This window comes from Trematomus bernacchii, unplaced genomic scaffold, assembly GCF_902827165.1.
Source record: "Trematomus bernacchii unplaced genomic scaffold, fTreBer1.1, whole genome shotgun sequence".
Classification (NCBI taxonomy): Eukaryota; Metazoa; Chordata; class Actinopteri; order Perciformes; family Nototheniidae; genus Trematomus; species Trematomus bernacchii.
Genome location: NW_022987720.1, coordinates 3,670,077 through 3,682,836, shown reverse-complemented (window position 1 = coordinate 3,682,836; position 12,760 = coordinate 3,670,077).

The following is a 12,760-nucleotide window of genomic DNA, read 5'->3' as shown; positions in this document are numbered from 1 at the left end:
AGAAACCCCTCTAGGAACTCATAGATCTGAGAGGACAAACTGACGTCCTTCATACTGTGTTAGAAGTATGGATTATCTGCTAATAAACTATACCATATTTGCAATCTTTTTCAGAATACCAACAAGAACACCCACTATATGTACTATATGTTGGCATGTACGATATGCATATTTTTACACTCTAATCATTGAGACAGCAGGTAAGGTCTGACAGGGTCACAGTTATGATGGGACACAGCTGGGATTATCCAACCTGCTTTGAATGTCTCACATGGACACAGATGTACTGTACTGTGCAGCTTAAACTAGTCTTTAAGAATGTCTGGGGCAATGTGCTTAACTTCTTTAATGCTAAGTTGTTTTTTTCTCCATGAAGTCAGAACAAGACAGTAAATATCTTGTATAAAACTTTATTTTTTACCCTGTCTCGGTTCTCATCATAATTTTTTATTTGAGTTATAAATGATAAGAACTGGTTAAATAGACCTAAAATATATTTTTTCACAAAGGCTTCAGTCATTTTACTCAGCAAAAAGAAGGAGCTGGCAGAGATAAAGCATGACTCAACAACTAGCTGACTTGATTCAAAGGTCACAGGGTTTCTCCCACGGGACTACATCAAAACGTGTTAGCCAGGAACAGAGATTAAAGCTTTAATTATGTTCACAGGCCAACTCTGTGGGATGTTCCTTAGAGACTGTATTCAGTGTAGCTTTAATGAACAGTTTGTATCTTAAGAGTGATTTAAACTCCATATCATTTAAATTACCATTTACATTTGAGGTGTGCATGCTCAAGTTGCATTTATGAGCATTGTAGAATATTTATTATGTAATTTCAATGTAAGGCTTGTTTTAAGTTTTCAATCAACAAAGTCGGTAAGATCAGGCAAAAAAGCTCAGAGTTACTCATTGTTAGTGGGAAAAGTTGTTTCAACAAGACTGCAATTGTACATTGCACTTAAACCTTTTAACATGTTTACACAACAATTGTATGTGATTAAATCAGAATAAATAAGAATCTTTGAAGTGTGTAACTTTAAAATTACAAGCCAAATAATAACTATCTTTGCACTTTTTCCCTTTTATCTGTACTTCCAGTCTCCTTATTGTTTTAAAAACGAATTTGTAATATAGTTTACGTAGTTCAAATGGTTTTGATGGTTTGGAAAGATGCTCCTATTTCTCTGCCTGCTTTCTTCTTAACAATGGCCCTTCCTGTCTTTTGAGAGGGAATTTTCGATAACCGGCTCATTAAACTTCAGCTTTCTTTCAGAAGAAATATAGAAGGAAACAAAATGTGAGAATGAAAGTCTTTGCTAGAAAATGTCAAAGGTCACAAGAGGGGGTAAGGTGTTGGAAAAGTAGAACATCTTGGGGGGTCTTGAAGCTGTAGAGCAGGTAGTCGAGTTTTGGAACACCTGTGAATTTAGTGTTGGCTCATTTGGTGCAGCTTTCTTTCACAGAAATAAGGGGCAGTAAGTGTAGAGCTTTGAAGTACATTTAGATTTATCTAAATTGTCCTTCAGGCAATCGTGCATACGAGTTAGTATTGATTGTCTTTTTATACATCTGCGGCCAACATTTTCTTAATTAGTGTAAGGAGCTCAACAGTTTTATATTTGCAAGAGGACATTTTAGCTTTCCAAAAGGCTTGTAACTGGCTCCTAAGTCCATTCACAAGAAGGTAATATTCAGTCACAGCTCATCAATTCTGCACAGCAGACCTAAAATAGATTGGATGTGCCTTGGCACGCACCCACCTTGTGTTTGGTAACAAGCTGCCAGTTAACATCAGACATCCACACGACTGCAACTTCCTCTGTGAATGTATCTAATATGTTTAGGTCATGTTCATATATTATATTGTTATATGTGGGGTTGTTTTGTGTTTGTGTGTGTGTCACAGCATGGCAGCATGGATTAGGACAGAAGGAAAAAAAAGATCTCCTGAACACGGGAGGTGTTTTAATGAGCTCAAGGTAGTGACCATATTTAAAACAAGGCTAAGCTTTTCCGCTGTCTAAGAAGAGCCATTTAAAGGGTGGAGGAAAGTGCTGCGTCAACACACAAATACACCAGGCACGAAAAAGAATTGTGCTTCATCATGCTGGAAAATGTGTGCACAAGTGTGTTTATGTTTGTGTGTAGGTAAAGGGAGAAAGAAAAGTAATATACAGGTGTGAAAATAAGAAACAAAGAATACACTACATGCTTATATTGTTGATGATTGTTGCAAGTTACAGTATTTTATGGCTCTGATGATGATCTACACTTTTGTTGTTAACTTTAAGCTCCCAAAAGTAATTTGATATGATGACATATTGTATAAACGCTGAAAGAATTCACATCCACAAGGAAGTCAAAGGCCACAATCTTCAACAGAGAGCTACCCGCTGATACAGATTCAGTGTCTCGCTGAAAGACCCTTCATGGGGTGTTTACTCTGCACTTGCCACGCTCTGGGTTTGAACTTTAGACTCCAAAGAACCCAAATAAAGTGCTGACTAACACTTTGGCACAATGCTTGTATTTGTAGGTTAACAGTGTGGCCTGCAGCTGCTCTGCCACTGACCATATGTGCAGCTAATGAGCAAATTGTCATTCTTTGTACACACTCGCACTAGCTGTAAGAAAGTGAGGGGTTCTACAATGTTTTCTGATTCATCAGAAGCAACTGTTACACAGTCTCACAAATGTGTTGCTGGACTTCATACATTGGACTACTTTTGATATTTCTTCCCCTTTCATATGATACTGTAAGATTACATTCTAAACACTGAGAACTCCACTTTGGACACTACATAAACACATGTGAGCACATAGATATACACACACACACACACACACACACACACACACACACACACACACACACACACACACACACACACACACACACACACACACACACACACACAGGCAGTTTTTAAGGGTTCAAATGTTAAAAGACCTTGTGGATATGTCCATGACTCATTCTCATCCATTTCTTTGGTAGCCGAGACATTTAGCTCTTTGTTGTTGACCGTAAGAGACGGTAACAAGAGCCTCCTGAGGAGAAGCCACTGAAACAGACACACAATAGACCTCTGTGTGTGTGTGTGTGTGTGTGTGTGTGTGTGTGTGTGTGTGTCTGTGTGTGTGTGTGTGTGTGTGTGTGTGTGTGTGTGTGTGTGTGTGTGTGTGTGTGTCTGTGTGTGTGTGTTTTAACTTGAAGAGTTCTACAGTGAGAAATTCTGTCTGTCTGTCCTTGACTCCTGACTCCTCTCCTCCCTGAGGCTGCATGGGATCCTGATAAAAAATAATCCAGACAAACAGGTATGTTTCCATGCACAAAAGGCTTCAAGGTAGCGATAAAACCAATGTTAATCACTGTAGGTATTGGGATCTCCCGGTATAGTTGCACACATTTTCCCTGTAAAGCTCAGGAAAGATTTGGGCTTGTTTCCAAAGCAGCTTAGATCGTTAACTGCGTCAGGACCCTGCGTCTTAGCCGTGAGCATGACTTGCTACCAGCAAACTTACAACACCAGAGGCAACTGTCTGAAGGGCAGATCAACGAGTTACAAGACTGTACATCTGCATTAAACCTCTTATTGATTTACAGGTGTAGAGAGACACACTAAAACTAAAAGAGAGAGCCAAATACAATATTGCTACATGAAGTTGCCCAAAACATATCAAGCTGTTGAAGTGATTGTTGACAGGTTTGCAGTTGATTTTTATAGGATTTCACTTGCTTTGACTAATCAACTTGTGTTCCAGCAGTGACGTATTGTACATTAGGCCCATATGCAATACACACCATAATGGACAATGGAGCAGTACAACCCAGACCTGTGGCCTGAGTGTGTGAAAAGGGCAGACAATCTATGCTGACATCTAGAGCATGAGGGAAGTATTTCTTCACAGAAGACGCATACTAAATCAGTTTTACAATCATTGGGATTTATTTAATTTCCTGCATACAGAGCGATTTAATAATAAACATAAAGCATGATAAAAGGTGCTTTTTTGCATTTGTAATGCTTCAAATCTAAGGACAAACATGTCATCACAACTGAGTTTAACAACTGCAAAATGTACATAACCATTATACTGAATTTATACAGCCATGACATTTATACATGACTTACATGTACACAATGTTTATTACATTAGACATTTTTTTTTTTAAATGTGTGTTTGAGACGTGACCTTGTACAACGATTATGATGTGCAGTCAACAAACAAAAACCTAACAAACGAATGATACAGGAAAAACTGTACAACACTACGACAATATAATACATCCATCTGAAATCCCATGTTAAATTACTATCCCAGTCACAAGATAAATGATAATAAATAACACACACGCCTTGCTTTGTCACACTCTTCAGTCTCTATTTCAGGTTCAATAACCCCTCTCATATGTAAGTATAAGCTGGTCAAAAAAAGACATGCATCATAAGAGGATCTGTGAGGGATCACTCTATCACTGCACACACCCTGTGACCTGCTAATCCGTTAATATGAAATAAAAGAATAGACAAAATCTTACTTTTGTTAACCAGAGCAGGACACTGAATCATCTTTACAATCAAATGTTAACGTCCGTGATACTTTCCAAAGGCTGTCAAAGTCATATTGTTTTCCTTTGCAAAGCATTGTGGACAAGAGATATACAGTCAAAAGAAGTCTACCTATGTTAAGAGACCGTAGTGGTCATTCATCTACATTCATCTTGTCTGACGCTGGTGTGCAACTGGGAGAGATCCGGGTGGATTAACGTGTTGGTTCAGGAGGTATCCAGGGTGACTGTCCTGGTTCCTCTGCCTGACAACACAGCAGTGTGTCAATCCAGCTATATGTCGCCCAGTCCAGCTCACAACGCAGGCTGGTAGCACCCCATGTCATATTCTACTAATCTCATTCAGCACACATACATGATTATGTTCAAAATATGTACACAAAAAGTGCAAAGTAGCATTGTTCACGCATCAAAAGGTCCCACAGTTCTTATGTTTCTTTTTGTAATGGAATATTTTCTCTGTGCATTTTCAGGAGTTACTCAAACAGATTGAGAGCAATTACTCATGTTATATTTTTTCTGGGGTCTCAGCGCTAAGAATAGCATTAAGTAATCATTAAAATGGTAAATTCTGACTTTATACTCCCATGATAAGGCACGGGACATGGGGAGGGATTGTAGTTCAAGTATGCCAACCGAGGTCATTGGAAACATCAAAAGCTGCTTTTCTTTTCCACTCCATAACATTTAAAAGGATGGGTCGATTTTATCAGGGAGGTTTTGCTTTTACTTTTACTGCACAAACGGAGCCTTACGGCAACAATCTTTTCTTCTCAAACACAATGAAAGCGTAATAAAATCAAAAAACAAGGAACCTGAACTTGAAACACAGAGGGGATTATTAGTAATGTTGCACAGAAAAAAAAGAAACGTAAAACCTTCTCTTCCCTCAATCCTGTTTGTCTGTAAATGTTGTGGTTGAGTTGGACATTTTGGGAAATACCGTATTTGCTTTTTTGATGAGATACATAGCCTACATAACGCCAGGCTTGGAAATAAGAGTTGAAAAACAGGTAAATGGCTTGGCTGGTTCTGTCAAATTATAATAAAATCCACATAGCAGTGCCTTTAAGCACATTAATTGTCTATTCTGTACAAAAACCAGTGAATAAAATGTCAATGTGCTGCTTTACAGTTAATTATGGGGCCAGAATTTATTTCCAAAATCACAAACTTCCTAAAGATGCTGCTAAGAAATTGTTACACAAAGCATATTTCCCAAAATGTCAAATTTGGACTAAAAGAAGGTGTGTGTGTGTGTGTGTGTGTGTGTGTGTGTGTGTGTGTGTGTGTGTGTATCTATGTGCTTACATGTGTTTATGTAGTGTCCAAAGTGGAGTTCTCAGTGTTTAGAATGTGCATTTGTTTGACCCTGTCCTCTATCCTTCTCATCTAAAGAGGCGACTCGATGGCTTGCAGTTCAGTGTGAGTTGGCGAGAGCTGTAGCCGGACACGCCGATCCCCATGAACCCCAGCAGCATAGCCATGCGCGGCATCGCAGGGCCCTCCCGGCTCTGCAGCACAGTCTGGGCTGCCTGAGTCTGAAAGAGAGAGCAGGGGTCACCACGACAACCACTACCAGGCACGATCATTGCCATGGACGATGACGACCAAGGCGGTCTGCCTGCAGCGTTCCTCCTGGCTCTGGCCGCGGTGGAGTCCTTAAAGAGGTGACTCTGATCACACGCCTGCCTCATCCCAGCCAAGGTCTTACCGTAGGGGAAGAGTCGCACTAGAGTCTCCATTTTGTCAACTGTCAATACATTCTCAACTTCATACAGTCATTGCATGTGTGTCAGTCTTGTGCAGGTTTGGGGACATCTCAGAAATGTGAGCAAATCCAAGACATGTCCTAAAGTCAGATATACATTCAGTTATTTTTATATAAAAATTAAGGATTAAGTGTTTCTCAACAGGAAAATACACATTTTCTAAGCTAAATAAATCAATGAGAACCCCATTTGATTATCCAATCAAACTCTGATGAGTTGAGACTCATGAGGTTTGAAACTGTCCTTTTTTAAAGAATCACATGCCACACTGTTGATTTCTAAGTGCAGTTGTCGGTCTCTGAAATACCCACCAGGGCGATAGGAAACATAGATCTCATGCGATTCCCCTGGAGATCCAATTAGAGGGCATTTACCTGACCCTGTTAGCTAAGGCATCTGTAATTCAAATCCATTCAAAGACAGGCTGCTGTAATCCTCTCTTCTAAATTCTGCCATGACACACACTAGTGGGCACTTGTGTAAAGGGATGGGTCAGTGGAATTAAAATAAAATAAGCTTTTAAAGCAAGTTGTTACAATTTAATATAAATCTCATTTCAATATATGTTGACCTTTTAAGGGTATGAATCGTGTGGTTGAACTCCAACAGCACATTGCATAACAAAGGCAGCATTAAGAGAAATCTCCTCACTAAGGCTTGGTTTACTACATTGCTACTTTTTACTGAAGAAATGTGCAGGGCTGGTGATCTAGGTCTCAACGGTTGTTTGTTTTTAGAGGCTCTAATGGAATTTGCTCGACTGGCGCGCCACTGCAGATGTCCCTTGATGTCCAAGACTCATAATTAATCTTTCCAAAGAAGAAAATCGTCTAAAGCATCTTACGCACCTGGAGGTATCTTATATATCCTGGGGTCAGCCGAGGGATTCGAAAAAACATTGTTGTTGTTCTCTTCAGCGCTTCACAGTTGAGACCACAGGAGACCCCTCTGGAACCAGCCCTCAGGACTGTCTGCTAGGCAACTTTCTCTCTGTGAAGCTCTCTGTATCCCTCTGGTCTCTGTCTTCTCCACCTGGCAGCAGCAGCAGAAACTCTCCCCTGTGTCCAGAGAGACACCCTGCTTGCCCGCTGCCTCTCGCTCTTAGATACACCAACACACACCTGCTCTGTGATGATCTCCCCTGAGTGAAACCAGTCCCCATAGGTAGTATTTAAAGCCTTGGCTTCATTCCGTAAGTTGGTCACATGGTGTTGGACTAGGTTTGTGTCGGTCCTTGTGTGTGTGTGTGTGTGTGCATTTGTGTCATTGGAGGATTAGCAGAGCAACTGAGTGGATTAATATACCTGTGACAGATTACCTAAATCCATTGGCAATCAATTATGTAGGGAGAAGCAAATAGACCAATTAACAGATGACAAGCATTGCTGTATTGACGTCTGCTGGGGTCACTGTGAGGCAAATAAACAATGTAGGACAATTAAAAGTTCAGGGGAAGTTAGCAGGGATGTCTTTAGTAAAAGGTTAATACTATACATACTGAAGTCTTTACACTGGCTTTCTGTGTGTCAAATAATTGATTTCAAAATGCTGGTTTATAAAGCATTGAATGGTTTAGGCCCAAAATACATTTCTGACCTACTGCTAAATTCATTTCATTTCATTTCAAACCTTTATTTATCCAGGTCTATCCCATTGAGATCATTGATCTCTTTTTCAAGGGAGACCTGCTCAAATTATGAACCATCCAGAACTCTCAGGTCTTCAGGGACGGGTCAGCTTTCTGTCCCCAGAGTCAGAACTAAACATGGAGAAGCCGCGTTCAGTTATTATGCTCCAAATATCTGGAACAAACTCCCAGAAACCTGCAGGTCTGCTGCAACTCTGACTACTTTTAAATCAAGGCTGAAGACTTATCTTTTTGCCGCTGCTTTTAATTGAACTATTCACATCTTAAACTGCACTGTAACTTGTATTCATGTATTTTTTCTTTCAATGTTTATTTTATTATCTTTGCTTTTTAATGACTGTTTTTAAATGTCATTTTCTTAATGTCTTTCATTTTTGTAAAGCACTTTGAATTGCCTAGAAAATCCTAGACAGGCTGCTACTTCAAAACTTTGTCTGGGTTAACACTATGTATATATAACCTTAGTTACCTTGCTCTAATATTTTTATTATTATTTATCCGAGTTCAAAAATCTTCACAGGACAATATTAAATAACCTCTGAAAAACAACACAGCAATGTATAATTACTTTTGGAAGAGGTGAGGCAGAGTGCTTACTTATCTCTTTGGTGTCACGAAAACAAGCTTTTGACAGATTCTTCTAAGAAGGATTTCACAGACTCATCATTGAAGGCATGCAATGCACTGGCGAGTTTACTTCAATAGTATTAGAGAACAGTGTATCTTAAAATACACTAACACGATGGTTAATTTAGCCTGTGGGAGAGAAATAATCTTCTCCCAATGTGTACACTATCTGGAGTCGTAAAGGTTACGCTGACATTTGGGATAGTGCTTTTTTTCCCACAGGAAAGCATAAAGGGGATACTTTTCTAAACCATTGTAAAGTACCAGCTGAAATAGCCTAATCATTGTTTTGGAGGGAAGCTCAGGATCTCTTAACTCACATGCCAAGAACAGATTAGTGAAATGTAACAGACATGCAAGACTGATTAAAGGAACATCTAATCACTTAGGCGCCGTTTACACGAGGAGAAAACTGCTTGTATCTGCATAGTTTCGCGTGCGTATAGCCCTATTATTTACACGAGGCCGATAGAAACTGACCCCACAAACGATAACGGGTCCCAAGGTGGATAGATTTGCAAACGAAACGCTCTGGGGGGTCAACCGAGTCCGTGTAATCACCTCTATACGAATATTTCCTGAAAAAATAACGATAGCCCCACCTCTCCTGCTCACTGCTGTAGCAACTATCAAAAATAGCTGTGTTAATTAAACGCACAAGGGGTTCTTGAATGAAATAATATTATAAAAGGCAAACCAGAATAGTTAGCGCCCAATATACTCCTTAAACAAAATAAACAGAGTCAGATTTCATGCATTGATCCATTATATTGACAAAGGAGGATCTCACCCGGTGTTTGTAGAGAATATCTCTCTTTCTGAGCGCGTCCTCTCCACGGAGACGTGCTTCTTGGTCAGTCGATGCAATATCCACAGATTCGGTTTCTTTCAGTTAACTTCCCCGTTGCATTTATCCATATGCTGAGGAAATTACTATATCCCGCTGAATACCAGCAATCGCCACACACACTTCCTCCTGTCAGTAGCTACTGCTAGTGCTACTGCTACTGACCATGCTACAGATATTAGTGCACAATCTACAGCTCCTCTACCACAACCATCAGCAACAAGTGGACATGGAGAATTACATGAACTACATGTTGCTAAATACACCGCGGGGCTTAAACAGAAGGGTAGCCATGGCAACATTGCTGCGGGGCTGCTCGGGCTGCTCTTCTTCGCTGCTTTTGGTGTATTTTGGCGGAAGTTACAGCGCCACTTACAGTCCCGGCATATGTACTACAGCGTTTCCAGCGGCCTCGTTTGAACAGACACGTTAAATGAAACGAATGCATGTGAACGGAAGACTTTTTAGAATACGCATACTGTGCATAAACGCAAACGTTCCCGTGTGAAGGAGGCCTATCACACACACACAGAAAACAATGCAATTAAAGTGTTATGTTAATAAGTCCCAGCTACAGCGTATTCTTACAATAAATTCAAAGCTGTGTGCACCCACAAAACTGTAATCAAATCAAATCAAATCAAGTTTTATTTATATAGCACATTTAAAAGCGATTTTTGGTCGAGGCAAAGTGCTGTACATGTAATAAAAACACATTACTACAATCACAATAAAAGACAATAATTTACAACGGAAATATAAAAAACAAAAACACAGGGAATAGTCAGGTGTCATACTCCGCTCTGACTAGAAGGCCAGGGAGAAGAAGTGTATTTTTAGTGAGGATTTAAAAACCCCTAGTGTCTCGGCCGACCTCACATGGAGGGGCAGACTCTTCCAGAGCCTGGGGCCAGCTGCTGCGAAGGCTCGGTGCCCTCGGGTTTTGAGCCTGGTCTTGGGCACTACCAGCAGCAGCTGGTCAGCAGACCTTAAAGCTCTGGCTGGGGTGTAGCGATGGAGGAGTTTGGCTATATAGGCAGGAGCCAGCTCTTTGAAAACAAATAAAAGGATTTTAAAATCAATTCGGAACCGAATTGGAAGCCAGTGTAGTGAGGCAGAATTGGGGTGATGTGGTCACGCTTTTTGTGGCCAGTCAGAAGACGTGCAGCTGCTTTTTGGACTAGCTGCAGGCGTTTATTTGAGGCCTGGTCCATACCCACATACAGAGCGTTGCAATAGTCCAGTCTCGAGGTAACAAAGGCATTAATAACCCTTTCTAGGTCTTTAAAAGATAAATACGACGTAAAGATAGCATTTTCACTTAGTTTTTGTTGTAAGCCATTACAGGCCAGTTTAACTACAATGACAGGTAGGATTGTCTTGCTGCAGAAGAGACTCTGTGTTGATTGTGTATACACCATTTTTTCCAAGTCACTCGTAATAACTTGAAGACGAAGGATTAAGTGATTACTTTTTCATGCACATTTTATTTTTAATTTCAACATTCCAAAGGTATTTGGAGCTACCACACTACGTATTCTATCAATTAGTCAATCGTCAGGAAAATAATTGCATTCATCCTCGAAGTAATTTTCAAGCAAAATGACATGCTGTTTTCTAGATCTAAAAATCTAAAAATATTCATGTTGTGGCATATCAATCAATGTTAACTTTGAAAGCCACAATATTGATATTTTAACTCAATAACATTAGGTGACATTATTGTGGCACATCAGTAAAGCCTGAAATATAAATATATAAGGTGGCAGACATAATTTAATGAATTTTAACTGAACAATAACTGAATGAGTTTGTTTCACTCTTAGAGCAGCAGGGGTACCACATCTATGAAGACTGCTGCAATAAGTACATTAATTAATAACTCTCTCATCGATGTTTGTCTGAATGAATATGATAATATTAACAATCATATAATTCCTATCAGCTGTCAATCACTGTTATGATTCACATATTCATTTAGTATTGAATATATATATATTATTATTTTTTGGAGGAGTTAATGATGAATGTTCCTCAATATGTTTGCTCACCCTCCTTCAAATTTGAAAGACAAGTAATTACTATCAAATATCAAAATTCTAAAGATTCAAAGGAATAGTTCAGCGCCCCACGACTTTATTGCTAACAGTTACAACCTTGACTTTACATCAGAAAGAACAAACATTAAAAAAGTAACTAACTGCATCAGTTAGGGTTAAAAAACGTGTATTCAGCTAAAACATATACATCGCTGCAGTTATTATCCAGTGGAAAGTCCTTACCTACTGGCCTACTTAAATCAAAGTGGTTACTTTTTTTTGGCTGGGCATGTGTAGTTTTACACACCGTCTTATTTGACTTTCTCAGGACTTAAAACTGTTTTTTGGGGGCAGACCCCCACAAAGGAAAACAATATATACACACATACAAGGTCATCATCTTAACAGTTGTTTATGATCATCCATGAGCAGTTGGCATGCCTATAACAGCTGAATGCGGTGATTACCATTCTGTTCAGCAAAACGCCTCACAAACTTATTAAGATCTAAAGCTTTAGTGCGTTTTGATTCAATGCTGAGTACAGCCTAACTGACAGTCTCTTCTCTGTCATTGTAGACCGCAAATACCTCATTCCTTCCATCTACTTGGGTCCGAATCTTTATACAGTCTATGGTCCGAAATGCTTCTCGTTTTGCGCCGTCCTGTTCAGATGCAATCGCCGCCAATCATATTTTCGACGCTCGCGCCAGGGCCGGAGGAGGGGCAATAGGGGTGGGCGGATCGATCCCAAAATATCGATACTTCCGATATTACGTTACGTTTCAAAATATCGATACTAGAGCCAATAGGATCGATACTTTTATACTTTTTTTTTTCCTCTCCTCTACTCGTCAATTTCATCAAAAACTATGTGCAGACGAACACAAGTATATGCGCTCTTTTCTTCTCTCTCCACTGCTGTCCTCCTCTCCTCGAGGCTCGCGCACGCGCAGCGCGCTCCCTGCCTGAACGCCAAGCTGACAGACAGCAGCCAGCAGGGCAGGACAGCAGCAGCCAGCGACTCGCGTGTGCGACACACACACGCATGATGGTTGAGAGAAAGAGGAGCGTTGTGTGGAGCTATTTCACAACTGACAATGACAATTTAGCGAACTGTGATGTGTGCAAGAAGGCAGTTCGCTACTGTGGCCACTTTGTATTGTTATTTTTCATGTTTGCACTTTAAATTTGCAAAAATAAAACGTTTATTTGTCTATAAAAACTGTCCTGTCTTTATTCATGAAAATGAATTCA